Consider the following 12300-nt stretch of genomic DNA (forward strand, 5'->3'; position numbering starts at 1 on the left):
TGTTTTGCAACACTAATCAAAAGGTTACACAGAATGAGCATGACCTTTATGCATTGTGCAGAGTTTTAATTTATCAGTATATAAATTAATAGTGTTTTGGTATGTTTATTGAATGCAGATAAGACTGAGGTTATAGGATGATTGGTGCTCCATCTCACACCTATAGTATTGTATTACTGTTTGTGACACCAATTAATCGGTGCCTTTTATCAAGCTCAACACTGAACACTGACGGCTCTCTGGCACACTGTGAGGTGGTTTGGTATTGATGTAAATCATAAAGTGACATTTTAACTACATAGAGGTGTGATACTGCCAGTTTGAAAGGAGAGACAGGAGAGAGAGAGAAGTTGTGTTGTGTATATTTTAACTTTTCCTGTACAAATTAAGAAAGACTTGTAGTATTTACTGACTCAATGTTTTATAAACTTTGCTTTCAAATTCGCTTTGACATCATGACTGTAAATGAGCTTTAGACACGCAAAATGATGTTTCTGAATTCCAGATAAAGTTTGAAAAGCTGATCTCATCACTTAAATTTAATGGTCCTGTCAGTTGCCTGTCCAGAGAAGCTGCTTCCCTGATGCTGTATGTTTGCAGTGATGGTGAAAATAAGGTAGAGGAACAAAATGCATTTAGGTTGACATCAATGGGTTATAACATAATGAGGTCTTGGACACCCAATTTAATGAAGAAAGGTCTATACTTTTTTAAGACTACTAAACTAAACATGCACTTAAAAATCTGAGTGCATGGTTTCTTGAAAATCAATTCCTCCTCTCTCAGTCCATGAACCTATCAATCCCCTCTTGACAACAGGCATGTCATGCAGTTTTCCGTGTCAACTCTAAGTTTTGACATTCAAGTTAGATGTTTAGAAGCTGCGATGATGTAACCACTGTGTGAAAGTTTGCAAGCTGACAAAGAAACACTTCTCCATGCTCTATGAATGCCTCTAAGGTCTCAAAGGCATTCGAGAGTGAAAATCTGAATAACACTGATACTACTTGTGTATTAACAAAGTAGCACTCAACATTCCAACTGAAACAAAACCCCAACATTCCTTCTCAGTGTCATTTCTTTCTTTCTCTTTGTAATCTTCTACTGTTCACCTTTCACAGCACAGTACTCCGCTGCTCAAATGTGCAGGACAAAAATGACACCTATCCACCAAGAAGCCAGTTGGAGGACTACTTGGTATCCAGGCCCTCATATCTCCCACCAGAACCGCTTTGTAAGACCTTGTTTTCATCCCACCCATAAGGTAAGAATGTTGAAATTTAATCAAACAGTATTTTTACTTGTTTTTATATCCAACACAAATACAAAAAAAGAAGACTGCCACTGAGTAGTTACAAAGGCTTCCTCTACTGTATGTGAGCGCCTAGTTTTAATTGCTTCCTGATTATATGCATTTTCAAGAGTACTAAGAGTTCAGCTCTTAAAACAGGAATCAAGGGAAAGATTTGCTTTCAAGTGGATACAACTTTGCAGTGGCACACACCGTCGCAGCACTACTTATCCTGTACTTTTGCTTGGCTAAACACCATTCACAGTTGATCAGAGGCTCACATTAAGATCTGTTAAAACCCAGCTCTCAGTACAACAGTGCTGCCAATGCCACACTTACACAGAGGAACATGGACACCACAGAGACAAACTGACTTCACCATTGCCATATAAAAATGAAAATTTTTAAGGTGACTGAAGCAACCATTGTATTTTTGCCCCCTTTTTGTGGTCAGGGGACTAAGTGCATGTAAAATCTGTTCTTAGTGGCAAGGCATGTTGCCATGGTAGCCAAGACAATGGTGAGCTTGTAGCATGTTTCTCTTCCAAAATGACTTTCCAAAAGATAAATGATTGGATGAAGCATCTTTGACGTCTATCAATGGCTTGTATCTCTTGGTGAGTCCTTGCGGTGCCTTATGGCCTTTCTACAATGTGTGATTTTTAGCGAACTTATAAGACCATTGCATGACACACTATGCGATGTGAATCTAATAAACTTTGGTACGATCGCCAAGTTTGATGCATGCACATTGTACGATGACCATTTACTGGATCGCAGGCGATCACAACATGCGAGGAGGAGGAAGACGTGCATGTGGGGTGACATGTCGTAGCAGCTGTCACACCAAAATTTCTGACACAGCTAGAATTTTATCTCAGCTTATCTTTGGTCGCAAGAGGCTGACACCGGCCGTCGTGGAACCTGTCTCACAGCACGACGTAAGACCACCGATTTAGAGCCACGACCAAAGATATCTACACGATTCTCCTGCGACGCTCGTCTTTCGTCTGCGACAGCCAATAATCGCACAGTGTTAACCGGTCATTAGTTGTTTTTCGAGCACAAAGACAAAGGTTTTGACTTGCCTGGTCTAATAGAGGATAGAGGCACAATACATTCCAAATGTATTGACACATAACAGTAGGCTACATGTCAGTCAACTAAACTCATGAGTCACGAAAAAAAAAAATATTTATTTTTTTTTTTTTCCCTTGGAAAACATTTCAACACCTGGCATCCAGAAACAGTTCTAGCAACAAATCACAAACATGCAAAGTAACAAATGTTCCACTGGATTTATCTACTATGATTAAGCACAGCTAAGTATAATACGAGCTATGCAAATTTGTGATAATGTATGCCACTGCAGTGAAGGTTTTGCTTTTGTATTGTGGCAAAAGTCTCACACAGCAGAAAAGTACATCCAGCTTGTGTCTGCAGGATATAAAATGGTACCTACAGTTCAACAATGTAATCCACAACAGCAACTTTTACCAATGTGAGGTCAATCATCTGATAATGTCGATATGTTTTCAGATTTGATAAAAATAGTATTTTCAAAATCACAAAAGGCCTTAACGTTTCCTATTGTCTTGCTATTGAGGTATTATGGTTCACATAAGGCCTCCTTGACATTTATACTTACATATTTCCATTGCCTGCAATAAAATCATCACTGCCTGTAACTATATGACTAGAGCCATAACATTGTTCAACACGTTCTCAGAACAAATGACCTGGCCGAACAAACAGTCAGTTTGTCAGCCGTTAGTCTGAACCAGAGCGAGTCTGAACCATCTTAACTCCCCTGTCAAATGACTATCCAGTTATCACGTAGAGGTAAAATGTCCCTTCAGCGTAGCCGTAATGATGCTGTGGTGTGCTTCCGGGTTCTGTGTGTCTCATGGTTTGGCGCAATAAAACAAACAAACACAAAAACAACTGTTTACCTTACTAAACCTGTTTATTATTTTCATAGCTTACATTATTTTTATCAAGGTTATTGCAAGCCTGAAGGGACATTTTACCTCTCAATACAGTAGTATTGTCTGTTACACACATATTTCATGGAGCCTAAGTAAATAAACTTTCCCTTATATAGTTATTAATTATTTTTGATCCCATATGAAGTTGGCTAAGGATTAATCTGTTTTGATTACAGAAGGCACAGTCACAGACCCGACTCTACTCACGGTGGAAAGACAATGCCTATCTGCAGACAGAGCAAAGCATTTGCTCTGCAACCTAGATCTACAGCCATGTCAAAATGCTTCAGATGATCTAATAAAATACAAGTTACACAAAGAAATGCAACCAGTGTTATGCGATTATGGTTTTCATCTAAGCATGTTAAAAGCCAGGTTAGGCCTCAAGCTACTGTGTTTGCTAGAAGCAGTTCAGGCCAACCGGCTTTCTGTGGGGAACTGCTGGCTGCAATGGGCCTTTTTTTGGTGTGTAACTTCTATAGTGTGGGTGGAAAGGTTCACTAAATCCACGGTTCGGTTCGTATCACGGTTCTGAGGTCACGGTTTTCGGTTCAGTTTTACAATTACGGTTTACAATGTTGAAATGTTGAGGTTTTTTTCTACTTTTAACAGTCTGGAAATACCAGATGAGCATAAAATACATAGCCTATTTATCCAACATTCACTATATTTAAGAATCAGTTCAGTGTTTCCCCCATCATTATATCAGGTCAAATCAATTTCATTTCTTTTTAATTTCTATATAGCACCAGATCAGAAGCCATTTAAGATAACCTTTCCTATACAACAGGTCTACACCTTGTTCTGTTATTAAACAAACTAAACAGCTCATGTTATTTATCTTATTTGCACAGCAGCATGTCATTTCTGTCTCTGCATGGTTGTGCGTTTACAATTCACCGCTGCTGTCTGCGCACAGAGACACGATATGTGTACACACACCATAGGCATCGCTACCATTATATCAGAGGGGGACGTGTTCGAAGCTGGAGGAGGTAACGTCAGTGTCATCCCACAAAGTCCAGCTCATGCTGAAGCCTTACTGCTTTGTCACATGGCCCCAGGTGACGTTAGGTTGATGTTAAATCAACTTAGAAAAGTTGGGAGGAAGCTGCTGTTTACTGTCAGTTACAGTAGACGGTATTATTTGTCTGACGACATGTTGTTGCCTTTTCTGCTCCCTCCCCACACACAATGGACATGAGGAGATTCTAACAAAGACACGGAGAGTTAGAGTTGTTTTCAGCATTAACCCATATTGTAATAAGGCAGGTTAGCCCCTGTTAGCCTGCAGCTTCAGCCTCGCCGAGCCAGTGCACATAGCCGCCTGCTCCTATTCTTATCAGCAAGAATAAAATACATGTGATGGACCGTCACAGTGGGGCATTATATGAACAGGGAAACAGGAGGCAGTGCATCATTATAAACACATCCACACGGTTTGTTGTGAATTCAGCAGTTTTATAAGCAAATTAAGATAAAGACATGCATCTTTTTGTAAGTTAGTATTTTTAGTGTTTCAGTATTATCTGCATTAAGCAGTTTGGTTCATTTTTCTATGGGATTTGCCAGTTTTTTGTCTCTGTAAATGGGAGAAGGCCTCAGATATGGAGGCTGTTAGTGTAGTAGCACCAGTATGTTTGACAAAACTGTTGTTTCACTTGGAATTAGTTTAGTTTTAGTTTGTCACCGAGTTTTTGTTGAATCTGTCTCTGAAATAGTCATTAAGTGTTTACTTCTGTAGGTAAAATAGTTTAACAACCTGTTAAAATCCACAGGAAATCGCAACTACTTCATATTATTATATTATATTTCATAATATACTGATGTACTTTTTTTCACCACCCACCCACAGAAGGTGCCCCCCCCACATTTTTAATGCTTCCTACGCCACTGACACACACAGACACATGTGTAGACACACACACACCGAGACACACAAACACAGACACGTGTGCGCACATACTCCCACCGTCGGTCAGAGAACGACATGCTAGTTGGATAGACTGAACTCTATGACTAGGCTAAGCTATGCAATGCTAACAGTACTGATGTCTGTGGTTTTATTTTTATTTTTGCCCTTGAAATATGCTATTTACATCCCGCTCTGTAAGCATTGACGAGACCAGCGGCAGCTTTGCGCACGGTTGGACGCAGAGTGCTGTGGGTCTCTCTGCTCTGCCTGCAGCTGAACCTGCTGCATGAAGCTACAGAGACTGACCAGCTGTGAGCGTTTTGAGGCGGGGGAGGAGCTCACGGCCGCTGCTTGTCGAGCAGAGTAGCCTGACTGCAGAATGATACGTGCTTTCACGTCAGTTTTCAAACGTCACCAGAGAGAGTCACTAGTTGCTTTTGATTAAAAAAAGTTTGGAAAGCCGCGAAATGTAGCGAGAGAGACGCCAAATTGGCAACACTCGTCTCTATGCTGTGGTAAAAACGCCCCCCCCCCCTGTATTACTTGATGCGCATGTCCAGAACCTTCAGCTAAGGCAAGACACTGCAGCCAGGTCAGAGTCACTCCCTGGTGATTTAGCTAGCTCCTACCATAGCCCTTGAGTTCAGTACAATACTGTTGCACTATAAATAGTTTGTATAGGTTTTGGATTTTCATGTTATCTTTCTGCAGATTGTGCCATGGATATATTTATGCCTGATTGTGTATGTTGTGTTCTCCTGTTGAAGTTTCACCACAGTAAAAATCGATTTTTATTTGTGTTATTTATTGATCATAATCTATGATCATAAGTATGTTAGAAACACTTTGCAATTTGCAATTTGTTGGCACAGTTGTAAATAGTTTATTTTGATGTTCATGGTATGTTTTCTGCAAAATGTGCATGTTTTTGGTTTTTTGTCTAAATTTGAGTATCTTGAGAATCTCAAAAACTAAGCAATGCATACACTCTACTACTTTTTACATCATATTTTATGTTTTACTGACACTGTTTGTGGTCTGGCCTCATAGCATAGGGGCTGTTCAACAACTGCCATGTGTGCACCGTATTAGTGGTTGGCACCTGTCATTCACACTTGTGGACTGAATTGAAATAACAATTAATAACAGTGAATTCTCACTCATACTTGACAGTTAAAGTAAGCAGAAAATATAAAACCATTAAAATATCCAAAGAACAACGTTCATGACGGAGTACGCGTCACGTTATCATGACTTTGTCTTAGTAGACACCCCCAAATGCTTCCTGTGGCATCAATATCAGACGTTGTGGGGGTTACCCACCTCGTCAGAAAATGACAAAAAACGGGTACCTAAGGCGGCTGCATGTGATGCCAAGGGACACTGACCATTCATCAGGCTGTTGACGCAGTGGGAGTGAGAACGTGTTGGATTGTTAGCTTGTCATACAAACTGGAAACAGAAACGGCAAACGTGGCTGTGTCGTACAGCTAAAAATATCAGATTTTGTATGAAATAAACAAATGAGACATAATATGTCAATTAGTGAGCTTAAGAGGTGCTGTAGGGCAAGGTTTTGGCATAGTCGGTTGCCTAGAGCGACTAGTTGGAGGGGTGTCAAAGAGAAGGAAGAATTATTTTGTAATTGTTCCAGATCTACCTACAATTCACACTGCTGTGAATCATACACGATCATTATAACGTCATCCACAGCTTGATAGCCATGTAATAATACCTTGAGTGTACAGTCACCATTTTCAACAAAAGAAAGTCTAATGATGATCATCATAAATTAAACACCAATGAAAAATTACAAAGTATAAAGTTATCACCTTAATGACACTTAATGACATACTCCTAAATTATGATGTAATTAGAAACCACATGATGCATTAATAGACCCAAAATACACCATTAGACACTATTACAGCAAACTATATTAAGTAGAACTAGATTAACTAGAAACAAACGCACTGTATGACAGAGCAGTCTGTAATTAGACAAATATAATATTATATTTTAGCCTACATTTACTTGGCTTTTAATTAACATAGTTTCAGTCTTTTACTGGGTCATTTGTTGCTCATTAGAAGAAAACTGTGTTGTAAACTAAAGTCAAACCACATTGGGTCACATCTGTTCTCCACGTTGCCTGTCTAATTAGAGTATAATTTACTGTAATAGTGTTTATTTACGTTGTAATACAGCACTATATGTGGTTTCTAATTACAGCATAATTTAGATTGCCTAATCAGGGTATCATTGTGATCACTTATTGTCTAACAAAGAAATTATTATTTCTAGTTTTGTTCTCATTTGATTCAGCTTATTACATCACAAACACATTATTATAATTAATGCATAATCTTAATCCTCAGTGGCACCAGAGGATTTCTTGCCTCAGGCACCAAAATGTCAAGATAGCATCGTGAGGTGCTGATAGGTTGATTACTTTTCACCAGAGATGTTAATTCATCATCATTTCCTGCATCTGTGTCACATGTTAGATTCCACATTTTGCAATGTAAAATATTTTAATTACCAATGAAAGGTTAAAAACTTTCCAGCTGTTCTGTGAGTATTTATCTTGATTCAGTGGGGGTTAGCAGTGTCACTTGAGCAGGATATTTTTCTTCTCTCCATGTAGAAAGAGAACACCATATTTTCAACCTCTCCCTCTGCTTCTCAGTCTTTCCTCACTCTTGCCCTTTCCGTCTCTGACCTATTTAAATTCAGGTTGCACTTTCTTTTACCTCGTGCGACGGTGACGGTGACAGTGACAGCGAGGCTTACTGCACTCTGAGGTTGGCCCCTTTGGCCCCAGCACTTCCAATCCAGCAGGATAATTACTAAAAGCTGCAATGCACATTCCCCCTGGGTGGAAGTGGCAATGTGGGGGGGGGGGGTCTTCTAGATGTCAGCTGAGAAATGAGATGCAAGAAAGCAAGAGAGAGAGAGAGAGAGAGAGAGATTGTAATGTGTGACGGTGATGGAGGGAGACATTATAAAAGTTTTATTTTTGGCAGAAAAACAGCTGATGCTGAGATGCAAGTAAATGTTTATAGAGAGTGTGAAAAAGTTATGAGAACTATTTCAGACACCTTTTAAAATCTTCCTATCTTTGTTTCTGTCTCTCCCTCCCTCTTACACTCATGCACTGGGTGTAACTCACATGCTTGTTCTCATTCTGGTGCCGACCATAACCCAAATATTCTGCTGTTAAAGTTTCACAGGAAAGAAAGAAGAAAAGAGAAAGAGTCAGATAAAGATTTTTTTTTTTCTGATCGATGTGCTGTTGAAAACGTAGGATTGTCAGAGTTGAGGTTCGTTTGGAGGGATGCAGGAGTGAGAGAGGAGGAGGAGGAGGAGGAGGAGGAAGGTTGGCAGGAATGAGCCTTGTGCATTTGAGCCTGTGTGCCCTTCAGCTTGTGTAAGTGTGTGAGTGGCAGAGACATAGGCCAAAGTTTTCCCGCTCGCGTTCTTCTGTCTTCTTCCAGCTAATAAGCCTGTCTCCGAGCTGTTGCTAGGCTACACTGGTCTGTTGTTATTCTCTGGCAGGTGGCCTTTTCCCTTTTCAAGTCTGTGTGCTTGTGCAGGAATTCATGTGTGTGTGTATGTGTATTTGATATCAGTCAAGACTGAAAGACAAAGAATGACAAGAAATATGATCCAGCGTTTTTAACACAAAAGAACCAGGAATAATATTTCATTGTTACCCCATATGTGTTGCTTTTCTTTTATACCCCTATTCTGTGGGAGATGAGTCTATGTCTATATAAGTCTTAAGTTGGATGTCCTGTTAGCAGAATGTCCATTTTGATCACAAACATGTGGTTTCTGTGAAGTTCGCTGAGGCAATCTATATAGTAAGGTGGCTGAGAAATGTTGTAACTAGGCAACAAAATAAGGTTCTATGCGTCGTGATATGCGCTCCAAAAGAAAATACTTCAAAGCCCATGAAGAATATGGGATGGTTGTCCCTCCTGTGACTGTTTTCATGGGGGTGGAAAGGGAGTAGCACAGAAGAAGTCTAATAGTGTCTGTGTGAGAGTAAGATCCATACTGTAGATTGGCTTTAGGGCATAAAAGACACAGTCTGTTTTATGTCCAATCAATGTGTTTGTTCATAATCAGGAGACCTGCTCTGTGCCTCTCTTTTCCAGTCCCTATGTTAACTATTGCCAAACGTGGTAGCACTCCATAAAGTCCTCATGATTGTAAAGATTACATGTTAAACAATCTGGTGCAACAGATGGAAAAAAAGTGATATTTTTATTGCATAAGAGCAATCAAAGACCATATAGCTGTTGAGCATTATGACTCAAAGATGAGCTTCTTGGCTCTCAGAGCCCTCTCTCCAGTCTGCACTCTGTTTTGGATCTACCCCCACCCACGTTCTGGCATTTTCAAACGCTCAAAGATGGTGGATGGTGCAATGAGTGAACGCTTGGCATCACAACACGCTTTCCTCTCCAGCCCAAAATGCAAATGATAAATCAGCATTTATCAGTATTATTATTATCATCACTGTGCTGCTTTACATCATGATAAATTACCCCTTGACTGCAATTGTCAACTGGATCTCAGCTCTAATTAGCTAATTTGCTCATCTCTGCGGTAGAAAAGTGGCTTTATGATTAATATGATTTAGAGGCTTGATTAATCACGATTATCCGAATGATTCAACTTTTTTTTTCGTGTTAATACAGGTCTATAAAACCAGCAGCCTTTCAATACTGTGTGGTGCTTAAAGTGTAGAAGTCTGTTGTCAGCAGGGAAAACTTAGTGTCTTAAAGGTGTGAAGGCAGTTATTAGTAGCTTCTGCTAATGCTTTACAGAATCAGAATGTGCCACGTGTAATGATATTACGAATATCATTACACATGTAATAATATAATGAAAATGTATTATATTACATTTAATCCTTAGGTTTTAACAGGTTTAGAGACCTGATTTTGATTGTTGTCTCAGGACATGGTTTTGGTTGACATTACACACCTATAAGAGAACAAATTTATTTCGTCCACAACAAGCTTCTCTACCATTTTCTTGCCTACCATTGTATTTTATTTGCCATTTCTTCAACCTTTAATCTGGCTCTGTTGAAGAAATGTCTTTTAATCAAGTGAGTCTTTTCAGAAACATAAAGACATCAGTTCCTTTCTGTGTTATGGCAAGACAACCTCAAAGGATTTTCGGCACCACTGGCATTTCTGTGAAATCAGGATTGTGTTTCCTTTCTTCAGGGAAACTCTCTGATGCAATTTTGTACAAATTGTTTTCCTAAAAAAAATATTGCTCGGTTAACCTTAGTTTTATTGTATTTCTAAAATCTTACTTACAGACTGTTGACTGAGCTCATCTCCTTACTTATTCATTTGGTTTTCATTTGGAGGCAAATCTGCTTAACATGGTGAGGCTTTATCTCGAAGAAATACCTCAACACCTACTCCTCGTTGGCACTTTCTTGGCTTTCAATCTAGTCAAACATTGATTTCTCCTTTCACATCTACAGGCATATTTTTTATCTGCCCCCACCCCCACCCCCCACAACATTTGCTTCCCTCTATCCCTCAATCACTTGTTTATATTCCTCTAATCTCTTGTTTAATCTCCTGTCTTCCTCCAGCATTTTGGAGTCCACGTGTACAAAGCCAACTGTCCTGCAGGATTCAGATGGCCCCGTTTTCCTTTCCAACAGGTGAGGCTGTTAACAATCCCATTTCCCCCTGTCCCTGAAGTTTGGAGCCCTTTCTAATCTGCACTGCTGAATTTACATCCAACTGTAATTTCCTCGGGAGTCTGTGCAAAGATGGTGGATGGTGCAATGAGTGAACGCTTGGCATCACAACACGCTTTCCTCTCCAGCCCAAAATGCAAATGATAAATCAGCATTTATCAGTATTATTATTATCATCACTGTGCTGCTTTACATCATGATAAATTACCCCTTGACTGCAATTGTCAACTGGATCTCAGCTCTAATTAGCTAATTTGCTCATCTCTGCGGTAGAAAAGTGGCTTTATGATTAATATGATTTAGAGGCTTGATTAATCACGATTATCCGAATGATTCAACTTTTTTTTTCGTGTTAATACAGGTCTATAAAACCAGCAGCCTTTCAATACTGTGTGGTGCTTAAAGTGTAGAAGTCTGTTGTCAGCAGGGAAAACTTAGTGTCTTAAAGGTGTGAAGGCAGTTATTAGTAGCTTCTGCTAATGCTTTACAGAATCAGAATGTGCCACGTGTAATGATATTACGAATATCATTACACATGTAATAATATAATGAAAATGTATTATATTACATTTAATCCTTAGGTTTTAACAGGTTTAGAGACCTGATTTTGATTGTTGTCTCAGGACATGGTTTTGGTTGACATTACACACCTATAAGAGAACAAATTTATTTCGTCCACAACAAGCTTCTCTACCATTTTCTTGCCTACCATTGTATTTTATTTGCCATTTCTTCAACCTTTAATCTGGCTCTGTTGAAGAAATGTCTTTTAATCAAGTGAGTCTTTTCAGAAACATAAAGACATCAGTTCCTTTCTGTGTTATGGCAAGACAACCTCAAAGGATTTTCGGCACCACTGGCATTTCTGTGAAATCAGGATTGTGTTTCCTTTCTTCAGGGAAACTCTCTGATGCAATTTTGTACAAATTGTTTTCCTAAAAAAAATATTGCTCGGTTAACCTTAGTTTTATTGTATTTCTAAAATCTTACTTACAGACTGTTGACTGAGCTCATCTCCTTACTTATTCATTTGGTTTTCATTTGGAGGCAAATCTGCTTAACATGGTGAGGCTTTATCTCGAAGAAATACCTCAACACCTACTCCTCGTTGGCACTTTCTTGGCTTTCAATCTAGTCAAACATTGATTTCTCCTTTCACATCTACAGGCATATTTTTTATCTGCCCCCACCCCCACCCCCCACAACATTTGCTTCCCTCTATCCCTCAATCACTTGTTTATATTCCTCTAATCTCTTGTTTAATTTCCTGTCTTCCTCCAGCATTTTGGAGTCCACGTGTACAAAGCCAACTGTCCTGCAGGATTCAGATGGCCCCGTTTTCCTTTCCAACAGGTGAGGCTGTTAA

This window comes from Parambassis ranga, chromosome 2 (assembly GCF_900634625.1).
Source record: "Parambassis ranga chromosome 2, fParRan2.1, whole genome shotgun sequence".
NCBI classification, from domain to species: Eukaryota; Metazoa; Chordata; class Actinopteri; family Ambassidae; genus Parambassis; species Parambassis ranga.